At 39.4% G+C, this 18,853-nt stretch overlaps 1 protein-coding gene across 2 annotated transcripts in view; it reads left to right on the top strand.

Annotated features, from left to right (window-relative positions):
* The window catches only part of SLC16A10 (solute carrier family 16 member 10), a 121,695-nt gene that overhangs the window by 16,077 nt on the left and 86,765 nt on the right, over positions 1-18,853 (top strand). The window lies entirely within an intron of this gene.

Raw genomic sequence — 18,853 nt, forward strand, 5'->3', positions numbered from 1 at the left:
GAACTCAGGTCCTGAATTGCTCTCTTGTGATCGAAGCCCGGTTGAAGGTGTTGGAAGTGCAGTGACCCTGGAGGAAGAACCTGTAAAAGCAGGGGGTGGATGAAAGGGAATTGATAGTTGTGTAAGAAGAGGGTATCTGCCCTTTTTTTTTTTTTTTTTGTAAGATACTCTTACCTTTGCAGTAACTGTTTTATCTTTTCATATCATTTGGCTTCATTTACAAGTTGTGTATTAAAGCACATGTCAGGATTTAAGGCAGTATTTTTTGACCATGCTTGTCTCCTGTTGTGCTGGCTGGGATGAATTGAAGTCCTGGCTTGCTGACAAGTAAATTTGATATCTAACAGTTATGGAGAGAGGAGGAAAAGGGAAGTCCAACTGAAGCATTTTTTCCTCCGAGTTTGATAAACAGAAGCCATGTAATCTTTTAAATCCCATGCCAACATTACAGGCAGAAAAAGACTTGCTAATAGCAAAGGTCAGGAATCACAAAAGAGCACTGTAAGTTTTTGGTATTGACTTCAAAACACACTGTTTTCTATAATTTAATGTTCATTTGTTATATGTATGCTGTTACAGTTTTGTGTGTATGTGGTAGTTGTTTTTTTAACTTTGATTAGGAAACAAATCATGAGCCACTTAAATCAAAAGGCAGACTATTACTCTTTTTGGGAAAAAATCTAGTAAAAGTAATGCTTAATCCAATTAATCTGTCTTCTTCCTCTGATTCATTGTGATGACTTCAGGTGTCTGGGAGCAACTGAGAATGGGTTATGGAAAAATGTCAAGGCAATGTAATCCTCATTATTTATGGTCACTTAAGAGGATAAATTAATCACTGGTCACTAATCTTTGGATAATTACTCTATTTAACTGGAAATATCCTTAGTTTTTTGGAAAGCAAGTCAGTGAGTTAGAACTGTCAAAATCAATCAGCTTTTCTAAGTCTAATAATAAGTGAATAGAAACTAGTTGCCTGCAACCCTTTCTCCCCTGTATTGTAGCATGATCCTTCTATAACTCCGGACATTGTATATGGACCAACAGGGAGAATATATTAATATACTACATTGTGGTTTTCAGGTGGGCCTTCAAAGCCTGTTAGTTCAGGATTAACAAAGTTGCCATAACAGGTAAAGGCTTGTGACCTGTGTATATGGTTTTGGTTTTTAGAATTAGGCAAGTTAATTATGTTATAAAATTGGCTTGACTATAGGTTGTTAAGAAGTAAGTCTTTTGGAGACAGCAATTCCATTTACTTGTGCATTAAATAAATATTTTGAAGGAGTCAACATTGTTTAGGTACTGTACTTATTAGATGCTAGGGATGGGGATAGGAATAAAGAAAGGTATACATTTCAATTCCAAAAGAATAAAAAAGGAGGAAGTCCTAGCCTTGTGTTTTCAGCATGGGTACAGTGTCTCAAATGCAGACTAGTATTCACTTTTGGAGTTTGAGGTTCTCATTCATGAGGTTCCCAGTGAATCTTTATATTTAAGAGTAAATGAGATTGTTATGTAGGTGGAATCAGAGATATATTGCTTATTTATCACAATCAAAGTAATGCCACTTTGATAATAAAATTCACTTGCGTAGGGGCGCCTGGGTGGCGCAGTCGGTTAAGCGTCCGACTTCAGCCAGGTCACGATCTCGCGGTACATGAGTTCGAGCCCCGCGTCAGGCTCTGGGCTGATGGCTCAGAGCCTGGAGCCTGTTTCCGATTCTGTGTCTCCCTCTCTCTCTGCCCCTCCCCCGTTCATGCTCTGTCTCTCTCTGTCCCCAAAATAAATAAACGTTGAAAAAAAAAAAATTAAAAAAAAAAAAATTCACTTGCGTATGTTACAAATTATTGCTTTTCTAAGGTTTCTGGAAACAAAGCAGAATTCTGCTAAGTATTGTTTCCAATCAATAGAGAAAGATTTGTGTCATTATGAGAAACCTAATACTGTATATGGGACTGACTTTAGAACTAAAATATAAATTTGGACTTTAGAAAACAGTTGAAGGTTTAGAAATCTTAACTAGGACACATTTTAGAAAGCTCAATTTAATTTTTAAAATCCAACTCTATTGAGAGATAATTTCATATAAAATTCACCAATTTTAAGTCTACAATTTGATGAATTCTGACAAATGCACAGTCTTAAACCACCATCACAATCATGATAGAGCCTTTCCATCACCCCAAGATGTTCTTGTGTCTCTTCGCAGTTAATCTTCGCCTAGACCCTGGCCCCTGGCAACCATTGATCAGCATTGTCCCTATAGTTTGGCTTGCTCTAAAACGTTGTATAAATGGAATCATACAGTATTTTTCTCTTGTTTCTAGCTTTCACTCAGCTTGATCATTTTGAAGATTCACCCATGTTTCATATATTAGTAGTTCATTCCTTTTTATTGCTGAATAGTATTCCATTATTGCCTATACTACAATTTTTTATCCATTTACATGTTGATGGACATTTGAGTTGTTTCTAGTTTTTGCCTGTTATGAATTGTGCTGCTTTGAACATTTGTGTGTAGTTACCTATGTTTTCATGTCTCCTGTGCACCTTATTTTAATGTGAATTTTATTCTATATGCTTATCTATATTTTTAAATTTCACAAGAAGATGATACTATGCATTTTTTTTGTTAAGTAGGTTTCATGCCCAGTGTGGAGCCCAGTACAGGGCTTGAACTCATGACCCTGAGATCAAGACCTAAGGTGAGATTAAGAGTCGGATGCTTCACCGACTGAGCCACCCAGGTGCCCCTGTATTTTTTTTTTTTTTTTAATTAAAAGAAATTGTGACTGAATGAGGAGGTGAAATAGTAAGTGGAGGACTCTGGAAAGATAGATTTTTCACTTGGGTGATTGGGTGAATGGTACTCCCGATCAAGAGAGTCAAATATGGCTGAGTCAAATATTTCCTATTTTTAAAAAAGACTGAAGAGGGTCCATTGGAATGAGTCCGTGGGAAGTCACCTCATTGGTGTGGGTGGAGGTAAGTGGGGCCTGATTGGTTTGTGGAGCAGTGAATGGGGAGTAGAGATGGGGGTGTAGGCTGAGAAGTGAAGAAGTGACAAGAGGAGAAATATGGTGGTAGCTAGAGGAGGATCAGCATCAAGGGAGAGTAATCATTAATTTTCTAAAAGATGGGAATAGCTTGAGGAGAGGGAGCCTGTAGCAAGGAAGAAGGTGAAGTCAGCAAGTGGCTAATTAATAGATAAGGTTCATGAGCAAGTCAGATAAGGAATCCAGAGCACTGCTGGTGGCAGGGGTGGGGTGAGGGGAGTTTGCCAGGGGTGCCATCTATTCAGGATCTGGAGAGAAGAAAGAACAGGAGCAAGGGGAGGTGGGATTGCTGAGGATCAGGAAGCGGAGGGGGCCTTTGTTTTGTCTGGGAAGGTATTTGTTAAGTGTACTGTATTGGGGTGGAGTAGTAGATATGAAGAGAGTGGCAGAGGTTTGGGGGCTGAGTAGTGAGCAGGAGAAGGATTGATAACAGCTCTGAGAACTCCACCAAGATTGGAAAACGTGAATTTGTGGTGAAATCGGTTTCCAAGATTGTGGCTCCCCCCCCCCCCCCCCCCCCCCCCCGCCTCCAACTTACCGTCCTCTGCAGCCTGATAAGTGAACAGGGAAGGTGAACTGAACAATTGATATAAGGTTGGAAGAGAATTGAAGCAAAATGATTTTACATTTTTTGTCTCTTTTCAGCTCTATGCTGTGTGGCTTCCTCTTCTCTTCACCTTTTATACACCTCATCTTTTTGGTAAAGTTGATTAAACATTTGACAACCAAATGCAGTTTTTTACGTTTATTTAAATTGTGCTAAAATCTGTATAATATAAAATTTACCATTTTAACCACTATTAAGTGTACACTTGAGTGGCATTAAGTACATTTACAATGTTGTGCACCCATCACTATCCTACAATTTTAATTTGAGGCATGACTCTGTCATCTCTTTTCTCCCTTTCTGTTACTCCTGACCTATAAATTCAACATAGTCCTTTACTGGGTACACGATTGGTATTTTTGAAATTGAGATATTAACAACAGTAGGTACTGAGCTTAATTTTGGCAGGTGCTGTGCAAGGCCCAAATTGTGGCATTAACTTTCTTGATATTTAGTTGTAATTATTTGTTAATGTCTATCTGCCTTACTAGGCTTGTAAGGTCTGTGAGTGCAGAGGCTATCTATGTCTGTCTTGTTCACAATGATATCTGTACTGTCTGGCATAGTGCTTGACACATAGTAGGCATTCAGTGAAGTTTTTTTTGTTTTCACTTTTTCAATGTTTGTTTATTTTTGAGAGACAGAGCATGAGTGGGGGAGGGGCAGAGAGAAAGGAAGACACAGAATCTGAAGCGGGCTCCAGACTCTGAGCTGTCAGCACAGAGCCTGACGTGGGGCTCAAACCCACGAACTGAGAGATCATGACCTGAGCCAAAGTGGGATGCTTAACCGACTGAGCCACCCAGGTGCCCCATCAGTGAAGTTTTTAAACACTTGGAAGTCCTTTACTGAAAGAATTTACTTTAGTTTAATAAGTTCTTTCTACATGCTTCCTATAAAGTAAGTAAAACTTGTATTCACATTAATACAGATTATAGGGCATGCCACATTCCAATGTCTAGTTAATTAGTAGAAATCAAAAAGGGTTTATATTTGCAGTTTCACCTTGGAAGTATTAGAGTAGATTGTGCATTAAACAAATGGTTGTACAGAATTGGCAGCAATAATCCCAAAGCTTGAAGGCTGTAGGTTAATTAGGATAACTTGACAGAAAGTGAGTTAATCAAATTTGAGAGTTGAAAGAATGTTCCAATAATTTATGTTCACACACACTTCAAATATATCAGCAGGTTACAGGAACTTTAGTGGCAGAATACTCCAAAACGGCAAAATACCAGTGTGGATTTTATGGCTTATAGTAATGTTTTGGAGAAAGAAAAACCAATAAAATTGTTTGGGGCTATTTGGTACTATTACTTGGTATTAAATAAAATACACTAGGGTTTAAAATAATTCCCTTTGTTAAAGATAAAAATATATAGTTAATGTATTAATAAATTAGGAATTGTATTTTTTTACAGTTCCATTTATTAATAGATTCAGTAAAACTTTAAGAAATATGCGCAAATATAGACATTTCTGTGTTAACTGGTATTAAAGTCTTTTTTTCCAACTGGCTTATGTTTAAGTGTATATAAAGGGGCAAAATACACATATAAGAATTAATTAGCAATATAATGACATCCCTATAAGAATAATCACACTATGTCCTCTGATTCCAAAAGGTAAGGGCTCTCTGTGTGTGTAGAAAAACCCACTGAGGCCCTTTTAAAAAAATAAAATCTGCCTCCAGCAAGATATTTTTTGGATCATAATGAAGGAGAATAGAAAAGCTTTTAGGAGCTATAGTTCTAGAATTTTTTACCCTTTTTTTTAAAAAAAAATTTTTTTTTTTCCAACGTTTATTTATTTTTGGGACAGAGAGACACAGAGCATGAACGGGGGAGGGGCAAAGAGAGAGGGAAACACAGAATCGGAAACAGGCTCCAGGCTCCGAGCCATCAGTCCAGAGCCCGACGCGGGGCTCGAACTCACGGACCGCGAGATCGTGACCTGGCTGAAGTCGGATGCTTAACCGACTGCGCCACCCAGGCGCCCCATAGAATTTTTTTACCCTTTTTAAACTCTCAGTGAGCTAAACTGGAGTTTGGTTTTAGAGACAATAATGGAAATTTTCTTATATATCATCTGCAAAATCTAGTCCTGAGTGATTACTCTGGCTTTTTATTGTGGTATGTGTGCATGCAGATAGACGAGAGACCTAGGTCTTTGAAATGGATTTCCTCCACTGAAGTAATAGAAAGGGCAGGAGAGAGGGAGGGGTGGGCGGGGAAGGAGGAGCAGAATCAGAGGAAACAAAGACTGAGGCTCCAGGTTTGGTTGTGTAAATGTCTTCGTCACTGAGGCCTGCCCCATCCTATTCTGCTGTTCTGCCCGCTTTGTGGGAGCGAGAGAAGTCTGCTGTGTGAAGGCGGGATCTGGGGTCTTAGTGCCTGCTAGGCTGACATAAGCAGGTTGCGTCTCTGGCTGGGCTCTGGGGTAGCAACGGCACAAATTTCCAGGAAACAAACTTTCCTGTCATCATTTTTATTTCTGAATCATCATGTTTAGTTATTCAGATGTCTAGTATTGCCAGTTACTTAGGAATGAAGCAGGCAGCTGCTTCTGTTGCTCGCCTTTCCTTCCTTTTTTCTTATTTCTATCTTGTCTGCTACTCCTTTAATTTAGTTAAGCACAGGCATTTAAACATAGCGCTTCCCATCTCCACTAGCAAGCATAGGACTTCCTCCTTACCCGATTGACTCCTACTCCTGTGGTGTGCAATGGTGACCTAAGACATTTAAAGATGTTGCATACATGTAGTAACATTGGGAAATCTCCAGAAGATAGTATTGAGTGAAAATATGAAGTTGTAGAGTGTTTAATGTGATACTGTTTACATTTCATTTGAAAACATGTAAAACAATACATTTCCTAGAATCTAAAACGCTATTGATGCTAAGATGCACCATTATTTTACATACACTGAATTTATTGTAAGATGCATCCCAGTCTATAGATTTAAAAAAAATTTTTTTTTACATTTATTTATTTTTTGAGAGAACATAGAGTGTGAGCGGGGGTGGGGGGGGGGTGGGGAGTGCAAAGAGAGAAAGAGACACAGAATCCGAAGCAGACTCCAGGCTCCAAGCCGTCAGCACAGAGCCCGATGCAGGGCTCAAACTCACAAACCACGATATCATGACCTGAGCCAAAGTCAGACGCTTAACTGACCGAGCCACCCAGGTGCCCCCAGTTTATAGATGGTTTCTTTAAAAAAAATTTTTTTTAATGTTTATTCATTTCTGAATGACAGAAAGAGACAGAGCGCAAGCAGGAGTGGGGCAGAGAGAGAGGGGAGACACAGAATCTGAAGCAGGCTCCAGGCTCCAGGCTGTCAGCACAGAGCCCGACGAGGGGCTCAAACTAACGAACCACAAGATCATGACCTGAGCCGAAATCGGACGCTTAACTGACTGAGCCACCCAGGTGCCCCTTTATAGATGTTTTAATATGAAAAAAAAAGCATCTTAGAATTGAAGAAGTAAGATAGATACATCTTATTGAAATGTATTTATATAATAAAAATATAAAAACATGCATAGAAATGATATATATAGCCAATTCAGGATCTCTAGTTTATCTCTATGAAGGGAGGGAGGAATGTAGAGGACAGGGCCACATAAGGGGCTTCAATGCTATAATTTCTTAAAAAAATTTTTAAAAATATTTATTTATTTTTGAGAGAGAGAGACACACACACAAAAGACAGAGTGCGAGTGGGGGAGGGGCAGAAAGAGAGGGAGACAGAATCTGAAGCAGGCTCCAGGCTCTGAGCTGTCAGCACAGAGCCCGACGTGGGGCTCAAACTCACAAACCATGAGTATCATGACCTGAGCTGAAGTTGGATGCAACCAACTGAGCCACCCAGGTGTCCCAATAATTTATTTTTAAAAATCCAAATCGAATATTGCAAAAAGTTAAGATTAGACAAAGCTGGTTGGTGAATTTCTGTAATTTTCTGTATGCTATAGATATTTCATAATGAAAAATATGTACTTAAAAGCTACAAAAAAGCAAGTTGCAAAATTCTACATATAGTGGATCCTATTTTACCTTCTAGCAGTATTTGATTTTGTGTTTTTTCAGACTTTTTCCTACGTCTGTCACACCATAGCAGGTTTTGTTGTTGTTGCTGCTGTTGTGGGAAGGCTGGGCCTTTCTGCATTTTCATTTTTGTGTATGAATTAAAAGACATACCGTGTATTGCCTTAATAATGATAAAAAGGGCAAAATTTTAAAGATGTCACAGAATGAATAGGCCTGGCTGGCATTATTTCTTGGTTTTAATAAGGAGCAAGAAAATGTTTACATTTTTCATTTCTTTGAAACCATTTTTCTGGTTGCTCCCTTGTTCTTTCTTTGCGGTAAGGTGTCTGTCGAGGTCAGGTCCTAAGAATGAGAATTGTACAAGTTGAACAAAAGTTAGTACTCTCAGGGCATTTGGCTGAGTCAGTCTGTGGAGTGTGCCACTCTTGATCTTGGGGTTGTGAGTTCCAGCCCCACGTTGGATGTAGAGCTTACTTAGCAAAAAAATACTATCACGCCTAGAAATCTGATAAAGAGACTTCTAAAACAGGGCCTTGAAGCTCATGAACTCTTTATAATCCTTTTTCTGAAACCTAAGAAGTATTTCGGTTTTGCCCTGCTGCCACCAGCTGAAAGGGCTGCAGTAGGGTGTTTGTTTATTTCCCCCAGTGGTGAGGAGAGTAGGGCCGAAAGGGGCATTGTGTTATCACACTACCCTTCGGGGTCCTTAACCTTCTACCTCCGTGAAGGACTGTTTTTCATATCCCATAATATTATTTTACTATCACACTTAGGTATTTAGTAGTCCTTACTGTTTGATTAAAATAAAATTTGGCAAAATCTATAAAAAAGTGCCAGATACCCAGAATCTCATTCCCTAAAATCTTGCCTAATGACTCACAAGATAGAAAAAACTACATGCAGAAGCTTTCCACTATACCATGAGTATAAAAAAGTGAAACTTCAGAGTCCATTTAAATGTCCCCAATTTTAGAAATGGTAAATAAATGATGACAATCTTGTTTGATGGATTATATTGCAACTGTAAATGATAATGAGTGCTATGTAGCAACATAGAAAATGTTCGATGGTGAAAAGAGCAGATGTACCATGATGTGACTCTAGAAACGTATGTGAATGTGAACAAAGATGAAGGGAATATGGAAAAAGCAACAACGACAAAATAGTTGTATTAAAATGGTAGAATTTTGAGTGGATTTCTTCTCTCACCATTTGTAAAAATATTTGTACTTCTTTTTTGTGTGTGTGTGGGTCAGATCCTTTAAAGAAAAATTTAAATTTCTCTTTAAGAAAACGGCAGATGGTAGGTTTGAGGATACTAGGAAACTAAAAGTAGCAGCCCTTTTGAAGATAAAACTAAAACATTTTAAACCAGGTTTGCTTTCGCAAATATTGATTATTTAATTTTGTCTTTTCGAAGTAAGTTGGCCTAGTACAATTGTGTGGAAATCAGAATATTGCAGAAGATTGGCAAAAAGAAGTGGGAGGATCAAAGCCAATGTGACTGGCTTATTCTTTTGCACTACCAAATAAATTTTTGGACTGTGTCTGCTTTAGTCAATGTTTGGTTATTTGCTTTGAAGCTATTTGTTTGCAATAATGTCGTTAGCATCCTCACAAGAGCCATAGTCTGACCCTGAGATGGTAGAATCTTTTTTTTTTTTTTTTTAACGTTTATTTATTTTTGAGACAGAGAGAGACAGAGCATGAACAGGGGAGGGGCAGAGAGAGAGGGAGACACAGAATCGGAAGCAGGCTCCAGGCTCTGAGCCATTAGCCCAGAGCCCGACGCGGGGCTCGAACTCACGGACCGCGAGATCGTGACCTGAGCTGAAGTCGGACGCTTAACCGACTGAGCCACCCAGGCGCCCCTGAGATGGTAGAATCTTAACTAATTTTATCATTTATATAGAAGCTGAATCTTTTGAGGACACGATGGATCATTTCTTTTCTTTGTACTTCTTGTTTTTGATTTTTACATAACCACAGATTTATAGTTACCAAAAAAAGTCCCATGATTAATGCATGGTAAAACCATCTTGCCATCATAGGTAGATTGGGGCTGTGGGACTGATGAGAGGATAGAATAGTACTAATAGACTGAAACAGTTTTAGACCTTTAGTGCCTTGTTAAGCAATTAATCCAGCATCCTCATTTGCAGTTAAGTGAGTACCAGGGAATCGTCAATGAACCTATAGGTCTTAGGACTTCATATCTATCTAGTACCCTTTCTATTATCCAAGGAGGGAAAGGGAGAGCAGAGCCAAATTATTGACATTTTAGGGGCTACTTTTTCAGGAAGGAAAGAACATTGGACCTGATGTCATTATCATTTTAGTTATAGTTTTTACAAAAACACCCCAAAACAAAAATGGGTAAAAGACATGACTAGACAATTCATCAAAGAAGGAGTATAATAACAATGAAAAAACATGCAGCCATAATTAAAAAGTGCAAATGATAAATGCATATTGCTACCTCAAGGTAAAAAATTTACATACAAAAGTTATTATTAAGATCATTGGCAGGGTGCCTGGATGGCTCAGCGGGTTAAGCATCTGACTCTTGATTTCAGCTTGGGTCATGTCTCACAGTCTTGAGATTGAGCCCTGCATCACATGGACTCTGCATTGAGCATGGAGCCGGCTTGGGATTCTCTCTCTCTCCCTCTCCCTCTGCCCCTGCCCCACTTGCACTCTTGTGCTTTCTCTCTCTCAAATGAAAAAAAAGACCATTGGCCTTACAGGGCTTTTTGTTGACAGTCTACTCTAATTTTAGGAAATAAATGGAAGAAAATGCAGTGCAAGTGGTAAAAGATGATGGGGCGCCTGGGTGGCGCAGTCGGGTAAGCGTCCGACTTCAGCCAGGTCACGATCTCGTGGTCTGGGAGTTCGAGCCCCGCGTCAGGCTCTGGGCTGATGGCTCAGAGCCTGGAGCCTGTTTCCGATTCTGTGTCTCCCTCTCTCTCTGCCCCTCCCCCGTTCATGCTCTGTCTCTCTCTGTCCCCAAAATAAATAAACGTTGAAAAAAAAAATTAAAAAAAAAAAAGATGAAGACAACCTGGTCAATGAATTTCATGAAAAGTTGTGGTAGCTTTAAATTTCTTTTTACTCATTCATTCGATCCTATCTGGCATCTGTAGATGAATTACTCAGGTGGTGTTTGCAGACCATGAACCACTAGGAAGAAAGCTGTGAAGGGCTCAAAACAGTTGAGACTAGGTATCCGTACCTAATTTTCCTTTCCTTCCGTGCCCTATACAAATAGAGAAGCTGGCGCATATCTGACTAAATGGATGTCCTCATCCCTCTTCAGAAAATTACTGCAGAGCCCCAGGAAGACAAAGCCAAGGAAAGAGAATCATCAAAATAGGAAAGGGACCAAAGTCTAGTTATTGGAGGATGTCATACTGAAGACAGGGGTTGGACTGTGTTGTAACTCTGAAGCCGAGTGTGGTTTTCTGAAGCCAAGTAAGGGGGCTGAGTGGGTTATCTGTCCTTGGCAACCATGTGCCACATCTCTGAACAGACCTTATCATCTGGGCTAAACCAGCCCAGGAGTTCTGATAAGAGGATTGAACTTAATATTTTAATATTACTGACACAAAAATAGCTCCCCTCAAATCCCATTTGGAAGTGAGCAGGGTAAAAATAACATTCAATGTTGCTTTTTAACTAAATTATATATTTTAGAGGTGGGCCCAATCAGACCATATAGAAATGCCTCATCCTTTTTCATTCTGTAGCAACAGTGGGCAAATGATCTCTGTAAAGGACCATAGGATACATATTTTAGTGTAGGCCAAACAGTCTCTTTCACAGCTACTCAGCTGTCCTCCTGTTGTCGCACAAAAGCAGCCATACACAACATGTAAATGAATGGGTATGACTGTGTTTCGGTAAAGCATTGTTGGATACTGACGTTTGAGTTTTATATAATAATTTGTTATGACATAGTCTTCTTTTCACTTTTTTCAACCATTTGAATATGTAAAAACCATTATTAGCTTTGGGGCTGTGTAAAAACAGGCAGCCGGCCAAATCTGGCCCGCAGGCAGTAGTTTGTTTACCGCTGCTCTGTAGCAGCCCTGCCAGTGGAAATAGAACACAAGCCATATATGTAAATCAAAATCTTCTAGTAGCCATATTTTAAAAGGTAGAAACAGGGAAAATTAATATTATATTTTAACATAGCTCAATGCTATTATTTTAATATGTAATCAATGTTAAAATTAGTGAGATATTTAGCATTCTTTTTTTCCATAATAAGCCTTTGAAATCCTTTGTGTTCTTTACATTTATAGCACGTTCCAATTTGGATGCTTGATACTGATTTTGTATTTAGCTTTCTTAAAATGTACAGTTGGGAGAAACAGATTCGCATACATAATTTGTTCCAAACATACTTAAAAGTTTTCCAGTAACTGAATTGAATATTAGGTTTAAGGGCTCAGTGGCTCCTTCTGTATGCTTCTCTGCAACGTTCCATTGTATGGATGTCCCATAATTAACTGATTCCCACTGATGGACCATAGGTGGTTTTCAGTCTTTTGCTTTTACAAACAATGTTATAATGAATATTTTTATACATACAAAGTATTAACCTATGTTAGTACATTTGTAGGTACATTCGTAAAAGTGAAAGTTCTGGGTCAAAGTATGTGTGCAGTTTTTCACTTTTAAAAACTTTTTATTTAGCAATAAAGTTACAAGAATAAGAATAGTATCAAAATCCCTGTAAACCCTTTATCACCTCCTAATATTTTATTCCATTTGCTTTATCATTTGTGTATACCTGTACACTTTCTCTCTCTCGTGTTGTGTTTGTGTATATGTACGCACATACATCCACATATATTTGAGAAAAATTTTTTTTTCTGAACCATTTAAGAATTAGCTGAAAAAAATAAGTCGAATATCTTATGGCCTTTTCCTTCTAAATGCGTAAGTGTATATTTCCTCAAAATAAGGATACTCTCTTATATAACTACAATAAGTTATCAACTGCAGTAAGTTGAACATAGATACAATACATTTCTTCAGAATATATAACCCATATTCCAATTTTGTCATTTGACCCAATAATGTCCTTTTTGGTCTGTACTTCTAATTTTAATAACAATTACCAGATTGTCTCCATATTGCCACTTTTTTCCCTAAAGTAGTACATGAGAATGTGCCATGTACCCTCAACTTCACCAACACAATTATTTTAATGCATTTTGACGGTCTGTTAGGGAAAGAATGGTACTACATCACAACTTGCATTTCTCTTATATAATGAGTAAAGTTGAGGATCTTCTCTTGTGTAAAAAGTGTTACTTATTTGTATTTCTTTTTTGTGAACTGTTTATTTTTCTACTGGGATGTTGGCTTTCTTTTATAGCTTAGTAGGAATTCCTGATTTGTTCAGAACCTCAGCCATTTGTCGGTGATATGAGTTGCAAGTACTCTTGCCAGTTTGTCATTTGTTTTTTGTTTTTGTTTATGGTATTCGTTATTGTTCCTGATTGTTTGTATTTGGGGTATTTTGAAAGCATGATGTACTGGTGGGATGAACTGTGACTATTTTGTATTATATTTAGATTTCATAATCAAATCCACAAGTGTGTTTAGGGTATTGGGAAAGCAGTATAAGAAAGGAAGAGGCAGGTTTTCACCTCAGGATAAGGGGTGAGTAAACCAAATAAAATGGGACACATTTATTTCATACTTAAATAATTGTTACTAACCTCACTGTGCCATGGCTGTTAACTCTGGCTCTCAAAAAAAAAAAAAAAAAACCCACAAAAGTCAGTAATGGTGAATATATTTAATGTTGTCTGGAGCTTCATCATATCCAGGCCCTACCTAGGACTTGGAATTTTGGAAACCAACATTGCAGAGGAACACTATAACCCTACTGGTTTGGAAGCTGTGGTATTGGAAGGATTTCTATTCTTTACTTTTATCATTTTGGATGTTTCTTTCAAATATTTTATGTATCCAAATATATAATTTCTATGATAAAGGAATTTCTTTTAAAGCTGGTCAGGTGCAATCTTTAGATATGGAGTTGGTTTAAACAAACATTAAGTGGTAGTAATGGGGACATCCAACACAGATAATAATTTAGGATATTTAGAAATAGGAAAAATGTGGTCATAACTGTAAGGCCTGAATCTATTTCCATAAAACCTGATTTGCACATGTCTTCACATTGCAGAATCACATTGGTATTCAGACTGACATGCTGACATTGTTCTTCCAGCATCCCTAGTTTGGGTTCCGTGAAGCATTTTTTCCATTTCTCTTTTTTCTGTGTGTAATACTTTCTCAGATTCTTGGATAAATAATCAAGACATTTTTTTCTGGGTCTACTTATAAATCACAGGCATATGCCCAGTGTGAAAAGTGCTCATCCAATACTGTTTAAAAATAAACATAATCACACAAAAATGGGCCCCTAAATCAGAGGTTGAAGTTGATAAATGCCAGTTTTCCTATATGACATTGTTTTAGAGACTTACCGTAGTTTATAGACTAATATAGGGCCAGATAAACCTGGCAGCCTTTGCTTTTTCTAAATATCTTTTTCTATAGTTTGTACACAATATAAATTTCACGCTTTAAATAGAAGTAAAATGCCAGTTGGAATCTGTTATTGTATGCATATCTCCAGTCTAGAATTATTTAAAAAGAAAAAGACAATGATTTTGGATTTGTATTTTATATTAGATTTATCAGACATAAAATAACCCTTTCTAATTGCTGTAGACATTTTTATTTTTTATTAAAAAAACTTTTTAAATGTTTATTTTTGAGAGAGAGAGAGAGAGAGAGAGGGCAAATGGGGGAGGGGCAGAGAGAGGGGGAGACACAGAATCTGAAGCAGGCTCCAGGCTTCAAGCTGTCAGCACAACCCAATGTGGGGCTTGAACCCACGAACTGTGAGATCATGACCTGAGCCGAAGTTAGACACTTAACCGACTGAGCCACCCAGGCGCCTCAAATTGCTGTAAACATTTTAAAATACTTTGTTACTTTAGTTGTCTTGTTGTGAACTGGTGACTAGTTTATGGACTGGCACCCATCCATGGGCCACTTAAGCATCAGTTTCAGTGACTTATGCTGTGTACCAATAGGTAGTATAGATTATTTGACAGCCTTTGACAAAGAGGATGAACATCATGCTATAGTGCTGATTTTTAGTATTTGAACAAGAGATTAGGTTTGTCTCAGTGACTGCAGAGTGGTTAATGTGATTTTTTTTAAGAATTTATTTGATAGGTGTCTGACAGGTGTCAGAGTTATTTTTACTCTTTAGAACTTCTGGTGTAAACTGAACTACTCTGAAATAAAGCTTGTTTTGTGGGGAATAATTTTTAAAATGTGGTGTGTGGATATGAAGGAGGTAGGAATTTTATTTCTCTGATGAAAAAATATAAAGTGTTCTGTGAAATATTTCTGTTCATCTGTTTTTTTAACTCATACATTCAAAGTATATTTGGAATGTTTATTGCCAAGCGATTTTGGAATATACAATGCAATCAGCTTCTTACATGGTTTAAATGAGTCATGGGTCAAAAAATGACATGTTAAAGGGCGCCTTGGGTGGCTCAGTCAGTTAAGTGTCTGACTTCACCTCAGGTCATGATCTCAGTTTGTGAGTTCGAGCCCCGCGTCGAGCTCTGTGCGGACAGCTCAGAGACTGCAGCCTGCTTCTGATTCTGTGTCTCCCTCACTCTTTGCCCCTCTCCTGCTCGGGTGCTGTCTCTCTCTCAATCTCTCTCTCTCTCTCTCTCTACCTCTACCTCTATCTCTCTGTCTCAAAAATGAATAAAAACATTAAAAAAAATTTTTTAAAAAAACAAAAAAAAAATAACATATAATATGGCACACATGCTTCCCACCCCCTGTTGGAGGATTTGAGGCAGCATGGTTACCCCATAGATCTGGATTAGTTTAGTTCTTTGACACCAGCATTATCAAGATTTCGTCGTATTTGGAAGAACATAGTTTTTAGAGAAATTCCATGTTATTCTATTTCCACTTAAAGCATAATTTCAAGAAGCTTTCCATTTGTAGAAAGCTACAGACTAACCTCCTTTACCTTTGATTTTCATTTTATAGTAGAGAACCAGGCAAACAAGCCTCAGCTTCCTGGGCATGTAGCGTATGCAGTTGTACAGGGCTTTGTGCTCAGAAGGATCCCATGTTTGGTTTAACGCTTTGCTGTCAGCATCTTGTTGTATTTGATCTTGTTTGGTACATGAAGTCCGATGGGACAATGGAGCCTGTGCTGGGGGTTTGGGACCTTGGCTCTACAGTTTTGCCTTTCTACCTCCCCGGACCCTGTTATGCTTCCCCTTCCCAGCCACTGCCCCATGTCTGCCTCCGCTCTTCATCTGGGGTGGTAAGTGGGTTGTGTTAGGGAGGAGGAGGCTGATGTTCTGCTGTTACTCTCCGGCTTCTGCTTGGCCTGGGTGCAGGCTTAGGGATGGTTGGGGTTGGTGGTTACCTATATCTCATAGTGTTGTGGGGAGTGGTGGTGGCCAGCCCTGCCCCTGGCTGGCAGCACACTGGTGCGTTTAGTGGGTCAGTGTTTAGCTTACCCCCGGTCTAGGTGTCGAGTATGTCCGGGTGCAGAGGTTTAAAAACCCGTGGGCATCACTTGCCATGGATTCTGGTGGCTGGCCAATAGGGGGATGCCTGGCTGGCCAATAGGGGGATGCCTGGCTCTCCTTCCCCTCAGTCTGGTGGGTGGTCAGAAGAGAAAACCCAACAGCCATCAGGCCTAAGCATATACTTGCAGTCCCCCTCCCCTCTTAAAGGTATGTACTTTTCCCTTGAATATTTTTATGCTAGAAGGAGTGCTCCTTTGGGTAGCCTGAGGCACCCTTTCTTCCTCCTTCCAACCTTCTTTTTTTTTTTTTTAATTTTTTTTTTTTTAACGTTTATTTATTTTTGAGACAGAGAGAGACAGAGCATGAACGGGGGGAGGATCAGAGAGAGAGGGAGACACAGAATCTGAAACAGGCTCCAGGCTCTGAGCTGTCAGCACAGAGCCCGACGCGGGGCTCAAACTCACGGACCGTGAGATCATGACCTGAGCCGAAGTCGGCTGCTTAACCGACTGAGCCACCCAGGCGCCCCCTCCTTCCAGCCTTCTTGAGTCTGGCTTGAATTTGTCTCTTCTGCCTGGCTTGAGGTACCCTCTGGGAACAAGCCATGAAATATAAATTTTGGAATTTCAGTGATTCTGCATATGAGCTAAATGCTCTTGAATTTATATTTAAGACTAGCACTGCACGGTATAAAAATGATGATGAAATTCATGCTAATAATGGCACTTTTTTTTTTCTTTACTGTGACTGCACAGCATCAGTAGCCTCTCTTAAAATGTTTCAGATAGAAAGATAAGCCCTCTTCAAGTTGGATTATACAAACATACATGAAATCTGATGTGTGATAAACTGGACCCGTGAGGCTTTTTGGTCAGAAGAGTAATCCTACTCAATTTACTGTATTTTTACTATATATGGTATGTTCTGACAGAACACATCTTTCATTAAGCATGCGGTTTTTATGTGAGCATGTAATGCCAAGGATGATTTCTGCTCTGAACTGAGTTTCTTTCCTGTCCCTGTGTCTGTCAGCTTCCTAGTTTCTGACTTTGGGAGCCCGTGGGTTTTTTGACTATGGCTTGGCCTTATTTTTGCCTGTGAGTCCCCTGGCCTTGAAGATATGGCCCTTCATTCATTCCTTCCCCTCACTGACAGCCTCCTGTGTCTTGCTCTTTTGTGTCCTGAACTTGGACCTGACTCTGCCCTTTGGCTTTAGTCTAGTTTGCTTCTCGGCATGCCCTAGAAACTCACTTTGGCTGCATACACAAGGAGATGCTTTGGGATTTTATTTTATTTATTTTTTATTTATTTTTTTTAACGTTTATTTATTTTTGAGACAGGGAGAGACAGAGCATGAACGGGGGAGGGGCAGAGAGAGGGAGACACAGAATCCGAAACAGGCTCCAGGCTCTGAGCTGTCAGCACAGAGCCCGACGCGGGGCTCGAACTCACGGACCGTGAGATCATGACCTGGGCCGAAGTCGGACGCTTAACCGACTGAGCCACCCAGGCGCCCCGAGATTTTAAACATGGAACCCAATATACTATCACAAAGGAGTCCAGATTCTGGCAGCACTGGGTCACTGATTTTCCAGGCAAGAGAAGCTTTAATTCTTGAACTGCCTACCATCGAGAACTTCTTCCTCCACAGGGGGCTGGCTAGGGAGGAAGTCTGGCATTTTTCTCACTGTTTTCTTTAAAGTGTCCAGGACACGATTGAGATCAGTCATTTAGGCGCAGCTTTTCCATGCAGACTTAGCACCTGGTTTAGGCAAGGGCTCTTGTTACCCAGCTTTTATCAAGGTTCTTAGCACACTCAGTATGGCTCCTGCTTCCTGCTTCCCCGGAGAGAACTGGTGGGTTCTGTTTCAGGCTGTTCTGTGTGGCTGGAGTTCACCCTCAGTTGCCGGCTGTCACCCATCTCCTGGGAGAGGGGTGCTGAGTGTGATCACTAGATACTGCTGTTGGTATTTTATTTACTGCCAGTTCATCATTACTGACAATCATTCCATTTGGAAGATAAACGTTGCCTCACCTGTTCATGGCATAATATTTTTACACTTGCTTTTCACTCACATGTTGCATATTAACTTTCCTTCTGAGAAGATCAGCGTGATCTTGGAGCCTGGTGTGATCTGGATCTTATTACTCCTCGTGTATGTTTTTATCATCAGGTGCTTCTTTGGACTTTAGCCCATACCTCTTACTTGTCATCATCCTGTCAGGCTGATTCTGCCTGGTTCCTTAGTAACTTTGCTTTTGGGGTTTTATCTCTTCATCCTACCTACTCTTACCTTCCCTGTCAAATACAATTCTCTCATGAGCAACTGTGCCTGATAATCCTGGTGTAAAGGCCACAGCCCAGGATGTTTTAATACTTGCAAGGAAGTCTCTTCAGATTACTACAGTGTAAAAGAATCCTTTCCATTTCAGCCTCTCATAGCTTACTGGATCAATTATTTATTTACTTGTGTAATTCATGTCCATGCTCAGGTATGTGTTAGTGTAGCTCCGAGACTGTGACTCCCTCT

The sequence above is a fragment of the Puma concolor genome, chromosome B2, assembly GCF_028749965.1.
Source record: "Puma concolor isolate L17-30 chromosome B2, mPumCon1.1.hap2, whole genome shotgun sequence".
In the NCBI taxonomy this organism is placed as follows: Eukaryota; Metazoa; Chordata; class Mammalia; order Carnivora; family Felidae; genus Puma; species Puma concolor.